Consider the following 10,632-nt stretch of genomic DNA (forward strand, 5'->3'; position numbering starts at 1 on the left):
CTATCTGATTTATTTTCATTTATTATACAATTAACAAAAGAAAAAAAGAGCTCTAACACTTTTTCTATTCTATCTGCTTTCTTTTTATTTGTTATATTATTTAAAAAGCCCTTGCTATGTGTACTGCGTTAAGCTAACTGAGGTTATAGCACTTGTATATCATTGCTCTTTTGTTGATTAGTAGGGGTCACTTCATCTAGAGCGATATTGTTGACTTGATTGCAAATAAATGCACAGACAATATTTACATGAACAGAGATGACATCACTGAATTTAATGATGAACTGCCAAACTATCATTTTGCCTTTTTGACACACAGTTTTCCGAATGAATATTGTTCAGTTGCTTTGACACACTGTATTTTGTTTAAAGCGCTATATAAATAAAGGTGACTTGACTTGACTTGATTTGATTTTGATTGCACCCATTGTCCTTATTAGTAATAAAAGCGTCTGCTAAATTACTAAATGCAAATGTAAATACCTTCACAGCAAAACACTGCTAACAAACACCCCAATATCCCTCATTCTACTGAGAGCAGCATTTAAATGAAAATGTAAGTATGCCATGCACTTTCCTCTTAATAACAAAATAAACACACAACAAGTTTTTAAGGAAACAGCAGTTAAGAAAACATCTGAACATTCAGTAGCAATGTGGATATATTGCACCAGCTCTGCAATTTGTCGCTACAGTAGTCACGTCATTTTGTTTATGTAGCACTTGACATAAGAAATTACTATAAAGCAAGCAGTATTAAACATTAAAAACAAGTGTCAGTGTTGCTTTCTATTAGAATTACAACTTTAATTTCTACTACGAAACAGTTCTCCACTGTGTTCATGTTTTTACTCTAAGCTGACCTCAATGGAATGACGAGAAGAGAAGAAATTACGTAAACCTATTACATAATTGCTACGAATCAATGGTCATTCAAAGGTGTTCCCATGCTGGAAAAAACCTTTCCAGAAAGTCAACTTTGGCAACTCTCAAAAACAAACACCAAACAAATTAGGTTTTTGTCAGATTTTTGGACCCGTTTTTCCTCCGTAGTTCTTCCTGTGTTTCCTTTTATGGTCTTTTTCCTGTTCTTGTTTAGTTTGATTACTTTATGATTCCATGCACCTGTGTTCCTCTGATTGCCTTGTGTTTATAAGCCCAATTCTGTTCAGTTTGGTTTTGTCATAAGGTTTTATTTCTTTTTATTCACTAATTTAATTTTTCTTCACCTCTTTTTGATGTCATTCTAATACCCACACTCCAGTCTAGTAGGTGACGGTAATGCACCTTTGAGATTAGTTGCCAACCGCCATTAAACACGAAAGAAGAAGAAGAAGTTTTGTTTTGTCAGGTCTACTTGTTGGGTGATGTGTGTTTCACGTGTTCCTGTTGTGGATTTACCCTGTGATTCAATTATTAAAGATTTTCCTTCCTAGCCCCAAATACCTCCTTCTCCTGCTGGCTCCACCATGGCTCCTAGCTCCCTCCTCTCCGCTGTGGCCTGGCAGTCCACTAGCATTTCTGGGCTCCCTGCCCCCTCTGGCTCTGCCTTGGTCTGGCGTCAACCATCCTGCATCTCAGGACTCTACTCCTCTGGCTTCACCTCGTCCCTTTGTACCTCTGGCTTGGTCAGGCTCCTTCATCCCCTCGGCTCCTCCTCAATCTCTATCGCTCCGGCTCCACCGCGGGCTCCCGGATTCACAATGGTCGCCGGCGCCATCTGCTCATTCCTCCACCATGGGTCCTCCTTCCATCGGCTCCACCATGGGTCATCATTATGGCTGTGGCCTGGTTCCAGCTTGGTTCCTCCTGCTCCAAGCCCCTCCTGCCTCCTCCCTGGCTCCTCTCTCCTTCATCACCCCCATGGCCTCTGTCTGCTGGCCCCCTCCCGGGTGTCCCTCCTCTTTGTGAGTCTCCTCCCAAGTTCCAATCCATCCCTCCCTCTGTGTCTGTGGTGCAAGGATGCACCTTCTTTGGGTGCCAGACTTTTGGACCTGTTTTGCCTCCGTAGTTCTTGTTTTCTTTCATGGTCTTTTTCCTGTTCTTGTTTAGTTTGATTACTTTTTTCATTTAATTTATTCATATAGCACAAACACAACATAAATTGACAACAGTGCTTTAAAAAATATATAACTAGATGCAAATAAGAAAGAAAGCAATAAGACATAAAAAAATAAATAAAACAGAATTAAGATTTTTTGAAAGCTTGGGCCAGAAGATAAGACTTTAACTCATGGACAGAGGACAGGGATCTCAGATAAAAAGGAAGACAGTTTCATAAGCCTGGGTCCAACAATGGCAAATGCACAATCCCCTCTTGACCTCAGTCGTGTTTGAGGATGAGCTACAGAGTAATTGTTGAGTCTCCGGAGTCAACAGATAGCAGAACATCATTCTGTCAGGAGAAATGGGCAGGATTCAGATGCAGGTTTTACTCAGAGCTTTATTAAATCAGCTTTATTAACTCTCCCGGCACCTACACCCCTCGACCGGCCTCCTCAACTCGCTGCTCGATGCCCCATGAAAGAGCCCCGACCACCACCCCCTCAGAAAGGATGGCCTTGGCCGCAACCCCCCCCCCCCAGGCACCAGGAACTCAGATTGTTAGATGCCCCCCCCCCCAGGCACCAGGAACTCAGATTGTTAGATGCTAGACAGCGGAGCATTCTTCCTAGATCCTGGTTGGCCTGCTCACACTGCCCATTGGTCTGGGGATGAAACCCTGAAAACAGACTTGCAGAGGCCCCAATCTGTCTACAAAATTCCCTCCAGAACCGGGAGACGAACTGGGGACCCCTATCAGAAACCACATCGGTAACCCGTTGTAATACCGGTAACCCATGGAGACGGAAGACGTGGTCCACCACCAGTTGGGCGGTCTCCTGGGCGGAGGGCAGCTTGGGCAGGGGGATAATTCTCACCACCGTGAGAATTACAGTGTTTCCCTTCGACGGAGGAAGCCCAGAGACGAAATCAAGGGCAATGTGTGACCAAGGACGGGAAGGGATATGGAGAGGGTTCAGCAGACCATCAGGAGGGCGATTGACAGGCTTACTTTGGGCACATGTGGGGCAGGCCAACACAAACTGCCACTCTCCCGGCACCTACACCCCTCGACCGGCCTCCTCAACTCGCTGCTCGATGCCCCATGAAAGAGCCCCGACCACCACCCCCTCACAAAGGATGGCCTTGGCCGCAAGAAGAGCGCCCAATGGGCCTGACGCGAGCTCAGCCTCTTGGCCGAACAGATGTATTCGAGGTTCTTGTGATCCGTCCAGACCAAGAACGGCTGCACTGACCTCTCCAACCAGTGACGCCACACACCCAAGGCCAATCGTACCGCCAACATTTCTCTATTGCCGATGTCGTAGTTACGTTCTGCAGGGCTGAGACGACAAGAGAAGAATGCACAAGGTTGGAGCCTCCCATCGTGGAGGGAATGCTGAGATAGAACTGCACCAACCCCGACATCCGAAGCATCAACCTCGACAATGAACTGGGCCTCAGGATCTGGAACCAACAGAACAGGAGCAGAGACAAAATGGGACTTTAAAATGTCAAAGGCTACCTGCGCTTCCCGGTTCCATCTGAAGGACACCTTAGTGGAGGTTAAGGCTGTGAGCGGTGCAGCGATCTGACCAAAATTTCTGATGAATCGCCGGTAGAAGTTGGCAAAACTCAGGAAATGCTGCAGAGCCATCTGGGAGTCAGGGACCGGCCACTGGGCGACAGCCTCTATCTTAGCGGGATCTGGCTTGATCCCCTCCGTAGAAATGATGTGGCCAAGGAACGTAACTGACTCAGCGTGGAATTCGCACTTCTCCGCCTTGACAAACAACTGATTCTCTAGCAACCGCTGGAGAACCCGTCTGACATGCTGGGTGTGTAATTGGAGAGAAGGGGAGAAAATGAAGTGAAGTGAAAGTGACATTCAGCCAAGTATGGTGACCCATACTCAGAATTTGTGCTCTGCATTTAACCCATCCGAAATGCACACACACAGAGCAGTGAACACACACACACACACTGTGAGCACACACCCGGAGCAGTGGGCAGCCATTTATGCTGCGGCGCCCGGGGAGCAGTTGGGGGTTCGATGCCTTGCTCAAGGGCACCTAAGTCGTGGTATTGAAGGTGGAGAGAGAGCTGTTCATGCACTACCCCCACCCACAATTCCGTCCGGCCCGAGACTAGAACTCACAACCCTTCGATTGGGAGTCCGACACTCTAACCATTAGGCCACGACTTCAAGATATCATCCAAATACAAAGACAAATTGATTAATCATGTCACCCAACACGCTGTTGACGAGTCCCTGGAAAATGGCTGGAGCATTTGTATGACCAAATGGAAGAACCAAGTACTCGTAGTGTCCCGAAGGGGTGTTAAACACCGTTTCCACTCATCCCCCTCCCGAATGCGCACCAAGTGGTAGGCGTTGCGCAGGTCTAACTTGGTGAAGACCCGAGCTCCCTGCAATAATTCGAAAGCAGAAGACATTAAAGGTAGGGGGTACCTGTTCTTAATAGTAATGTCATTCAAACCTCTGTAATCAATACAGGGGCGCAGGGAGCCATCCTTCTTCTGAACAAAGAAAAAACCTGCACCAGCGGGAGAGGAGGAATGGCGGATGAGCCCAGCTTGAAGTGACTCACGTATATACTTGTCCATGGCCTCTCTCTCAGGACCCAAAAGGGAATATAAACGACCCTTAAGTGCAGAAGAGCCTGGGAGAAGATCAATGGCACAGTTGTAGGGGCGATTCGGGGGTAGCGAGGTGGCCCGGGCCTTACTGAAGACCGCCCGAAGATCACGGTACTTCGCAGGAACACCAGACAGGTCAGCGGGATCCTCCTGAGGGACACATGACACAGAGACAGGAGGAAAAACAGCACCCAAACACGACACGTGACAAGACTGACTCCAGGCTAAAACTGAATTATTGACCCAGTCAATGTGTGGATTGTCTTTATGTAACCACAGGTGTCCCAGAATTAAAGGAGCCTTGGGGGAATCAATAATAAACAGTTCGATCAGCTCACAATGGCTGCCAGCAATATGAAGGTTTATCTTGGGGGTGACATGGGTGATGGTGGTAAGGGGACGGCCAGCTAATGACCATGCTGATACGGGACTAACCAGAGGAATAAGCGGTATTCTCCAACGTTGAGCCGAAGCAACATCGAGGAAGTTCCCCTCAGCCCCTGAATCCACAAGGAGAGTTGGAACGGCAGCTGAGTCTGTGCTGCAGGAGAGCTTGAACTAAGAACCGTGCCCACCAGGACTCTCCGCCTCACTGGTGGGCCCTGGCTTTTAACGGTCACTGAAGGGCAAAGTTGCCTCCCTTGCCGCAGTACAGACACGCCCCCGACGACAGACGCTCCTGCTTCTGTTGTGGTGTAAGCTGTAAACGACCCAACTGCATGGGCTACTCCTCCGAGGGCTGTTGGCCGGTTGAACTGGCTGAACTGGCTGAAGAGGACTCTAGGTGGCGCCACTGAGCGGGAGTCTGCCGATGTTTGCGGTGGCGGCTGAGACGGCCCTCAATACGGAGCGCGAGATTGATGAGGTTATCCAATTCCCCCAGGTGCTCTATGGCCGCGAGTTCATCAGCAATGGCAAAATCCAACCCCTCTAGAAAACAGGCGCGCAGCGCGCTCTCATTCCAGCCACACGCCGCAGCTAAAGTCTGAAACTGGATGGCGTAATCAGTGACAGAGCTCCTCCCCTGAGACAGACGCGATAACTGGGCCGCCGCCTCGTCTCCCTGAGCTGAGCGATCAAACAGTTTGGCCATCTCTTGACTGAAATCCGTGAAGGTAGCACAACAGGGAGCCCTCGATCTCCAAACGGCAATTCCCCATTCGCGGTCACGACCCGAAAGAAGTGTAAGGACGTACGCAATTTTGGCCTCTTCATTTACGTAACGCCGGGGCTGCAGAGAAAACACCAGCGAGCATTGGGAGAGAAACGCTTTATAAGCATTAGGATCGCCATCATAGACCGGTGGATTGTTGGCATGGGGTTCAGAATCGTGGGACATACCGGTGTAAAGAACGGACCCCTGGCTCGTTGCCTCTCACTGAAGGACATCCACCCGGGAGAGGAGTTCGGAGACTCGGGCACTGAGAGCGTCCACATCCTGCGCGGTGGTGCTGAGCTGGGTGGCATGCTGTCCTAACAGAACTCCCTGCTGAACGAGAGCCGAGCGGAGTGGATCTGATCCCGCTGAATCCATAATCTGGTCAGACTGTTCTGTTCTGACACATTCAAAACTCTTAATAGTGCAGATGCAGTAATGTGGTTTGTCCTAAAAACAGACTGAAATGTATCAACGATAATATTTGCATCAATTAAGCTCTGTAATTGCAGTAGCACTGTTTTCTTTAGAATCTTAGATATAAAAGGTTAATTGGAAATCAGTCTAAAATTTGATAAATCAGTTATGTCCAAATTAGGTATTTTCAATATTGGTCTCACCCTGGCATGTTTACAAAGAGTGGGAACAGAGCCTGAGAGAAGGCTTTTGTTGACAATTAACCTGATCCATGCCCCGGCACTGTCAAATGTCTGTTTAGAAAAATTGTAGACAAGACATAGTAATTGGTTTAAAATAGTTTAAAAACCTGGTGGCCATAACAGAATCGGTTGGATCAACAGAGGTGGGTAATATAGAACGTCTAATCACTACTTTTTCTCACAGAGAAGACGATTCAGTGAGATAATTGTTTCCTACAGGGTTAAAGCCTGAATTGAAAATATTAAACAATATCCTGGTATTATTTTGAATTTTTAGCAATTATCTCAGAGAAATAGCAAGACAGCTTTCTGATATTATAGTAATCTCCTGTAGTATTTCATAGGACACCATTTCATATGTATCCATTTTACATCTGCACCCTGCTCTTCTGCAAGCTTGTCTTAGATGGCGAGTGTTACTGTTCAGCCATGACTCAAGTTTATCTTTCGGATGTTTTAGTCTCAGAGGGGCAACAGCATCAAGCACGTTGGTACACAGAGAATTAAATACATTGAGTAGTTTATCAATGTCTACTGTATTTCCTAAATGCTTCAGCAGTGGCAGGGCAAGATAAACCTACAAATGACCATTTAACAGGTCTGAAAGGTGTAGTGATATGACTTACAAATACACATAAATGGCCCATACCCTAAAAGTGGCAATTTCAATGTGGGGTATTTTGAGATAAAAAACTTGGGGACATCAGCGAACAATTGACAATATTGTATCAATGCATTTATGGCACCTTAATAGTACTTAATGACTTAATGAATTTCATTGATAAAATAGATAAAAAATTAAATAACAATTGTAGATTCTACAGCAACAAATACTTCAGTTTCTTTCATCGCACCCAAAGATAAACTGAAATGCTTTACAACTACAGGACAGGAAGAGATAAATAAATTATCACTGCATCTAAACCAACAACATGTTTATTAGATCCTGTACCCACTAAATTAAATAAATAAAATGAAAGTGTTGTTACCTGTAGCAAAATAAATGCTTCTCAATATTATTAACTCAACGTTATCTTTAGGTCACATTCCAAAATTATTCAGACTGGCGGTTATTAAGCCTCTAATTAAGAAACCACAAATAGATCCTAGTGAACTGGCAAGTTACATAACAATTTCAAACATCTCAACAAGACCAGATGAAACTTCTAAATTATCCAAGTTAACAGAGTATGTTAAAAATTTAAAAGAATCGATGACCAATAATTTTCTCCTATTAAATTCAGACCAAAAAAGCAGTACACAGAATCTCTTGGATTACACTTTGCAACTAGACATATGTACTGTTACTTCCAATTCAGTCAAAAATCTGGGTGTTATATTATTGCGTTTGCACTTGGCACTAAAATTATCAGATTAAGCAGATCTGATCATCAGTCAATCCGAACACACGGTACTTTTACACATGACAACATCAACTGACTGTTCAATCTGGATAACCAATCAGATCTGGCTTTCCTGCATGTAACCTGGGTAAATTTGTTAGAATTTGTGAACTGGGTGAGTAATTGAATGTAGTGTAATTAGAGTACTTACTATGTATGTTATGTTTAATGTAATTCATGACTTACAATTTATATTGACGGTTTCTTTAAAATTTAGTTTTGTTATATTGTTTGGTTGAAATTGTCAGAAACCTGCCAAGCTAAGCACCCACACCTGTTCCTTATCAGCATTTACGATCTCATCAGGGCACTATAAAGCAGTAATCTCAGCCCCAGTTCTAGGTCAAGCCTCCAACAGGAACAGGCCATACGCTGTTGTCTCCTGAGCCTCTGATGCATCAAGACCAACCAGGCGTAAAGTATACTGACCCTTTTGAAACCCTAAACTGTGTCCTTGTTCTACTGCCCCCAGGAGCCCGGAGCATTCAAGATTGTAACAAGATTGTAAATCCTGCTCTGTTTCGCTGGTCCATCTCTTAACAGTCCTTACTACAGGTTTAGCAGATTTAAGTTTCTGCTTGTAGGACCGTATAAGATGAACAGACAGTGATCAGAATGTCCAATGCTGCTCGTGGAACAGAGTGATATGCATCCTTTATTGTGGTGTAACAGTGATCCAATATATTACTGTCTCTGGTGGGACATGTAACATGCTGTCTGTATTTTGGTAGTTCACGTGAAAGATTGGCTTTATTAAAGTCCCCAAGAATGATTAAAACAGAGTCCGGGTGTTGTTGTTCTGTCTCTGTGATCTGATCAGCGAGTTTCTGTAAAGCCAGGCTTACTTGTGCTTGCGGGGGAATGTAAACACTAACCAGAATGAACGAGTGAAACTCCCGCGGCGAATAGACCGGCTTGCAGTTGACAAACTGCATTTCTGGATCAGGACAGCACATCTTCTTTAACACCGTTACATCTCTACACCACCGTTCATTGATGTAAAAACATGTCCCGCCGCCACGCGATTTCCCCGTTGATTCTGATTCCCGATCCGCTCTGAACAGCTGAAAGCCCATTTCCGTGAAACACAGAGCAGCAGAGTGTGAGAAATCCTTATTTGTCTGAGAGAGCAGAAGGAGTTTTGTCCGTTTTGTTGGGTAGAGAGCGGACATTTACCAGATAGATGCTAGGCAACGGCATTCGAAATCTGCGCTTCCTGAGTCTGACGAGCGCTCCCGCTCGCTTCCCCGTCTGCGCGTCCTGAAGCGTTTGATCAGCGCCGCCGCTCCTCTGATAACAACGTTCAGTAAAACGTCTGAATAATTTAAATCCGGTAAAAGATCTTGTGGTGTGTTCTGCCGAATGTTCAGCAGTTCATCCCTGGTGAAACTGATCGTGTTTGTTAAACAAGCACTGAAGCAGCCATGTGCGGCGCCATCGAGTACACTACACTAAAATACTTATCCTGCAATTATCCGGGGCCACATTGAGATGGGCCGAAGCGTTGTGGTTACAGGAGACTGCGGTCACCTCGTCCCTACACAATTTAATTCGCCATTTTAGAGAAGTGTTTGGGGAACCTATAGACGATGACTCTTCCACAGATCTTCCCCCGATAGATCCCCAGTCAAGCCCAACATGGGCTCCCGATCCCCAGTATGGGCTCCCGATCTCCAGTCAAGCCCCGGATGGGCTCCCGATCGCCAGTTTTTTCGCCAGGGTTTTTGAACCCCAGTTAAGCCCAGAAGTGGCTCCTGAACCCCAGTTAAGCCCTGAAGTGGCTCCTGAAACCAAGTTAAGCCCTGAAGAGGCTCCCGATCTCCTGTTAGGCCCCGAAGAGGTTTCACTTTCCCCTGCTGCACTTCGGCCCTCCAGACCCATGTCTCCACCTCGGCCCATCAGCCCGCTGGCTCCACGCTGGCTCTGCATCCCTTTGGCTCCACCGAGGACCGATTGTCCAAGGACTCCTCTGGGCTCCCTTGTCCATCCAGACAAACCTCAGTCGGTCGTCGATCCGCTTCCGCCATGGACTTCCGGGTCTCCAGCTTTGCCTCGACCTTCCACCCCTTTGGCTTCACCTGGCTCCTCCCTTCCTTCGGTTTCCCTGTCATCCTCACTCGTCCCATCGTCATCCTGGTCAGCCGAGTCCTCGGCTCCACCTCAGACACGCGAACATCTGTAAGGAAATAAAACGAGTATGAGCAATCTGAGACTGTGGCTGTGAAATTCCTTAAACGAAAGTACTCACCTATCTACGATCCAGTACCCTGTGATCATCACATTGCCCGCACTTGAAACACAAAACATTCACCCTGCACTTGTATCACAAAATAAACACTGTGCTCTTAATTCACCCACCTTTGTCTCCTGTGCATATCCTGACAAAAATGTGGTTTTTACAAGCAAGTTTGATCATTTATTTTTTTATTGGATAAGGGATCGCAAAGCCCATCTGCTAGAGAAGTATTTGTGACTGTGATTGGCTGTTGTGAGAGAGGAGAAAAAAATGATGAAGCTGAGAAATCCAGATCCATGATGGTTGAGACCTATGTGAGAGAACAGGACACGATCTTCGGGGACTAGAAAGCATATAAGTGCAGCGTTGCACTCATTCCTGAAGGCATTGAAATCGTAAAAAATAATCACTAACCATATAACGCTTTGAATCACCGTGGGGTTGGGGGAACCTATAGACGACTACTCTTTCACA

The sequence above is a fragment of the Carassius auratus genome, chromosome 16 (genome assembly GCF_003368295.1).
Source record: "Carassius auratus strain Wakin chromosome 16, ASM336829v1, whole genome shotgun sequence".
In the NCBI taxonomy this organism is placed as follows: domain Eukaryota; kingdom Metazoa; phylum Chordata; class Actinopteri; order Cypriniformes; family Cyprinidae; genus Carassius; species Carassius auratus.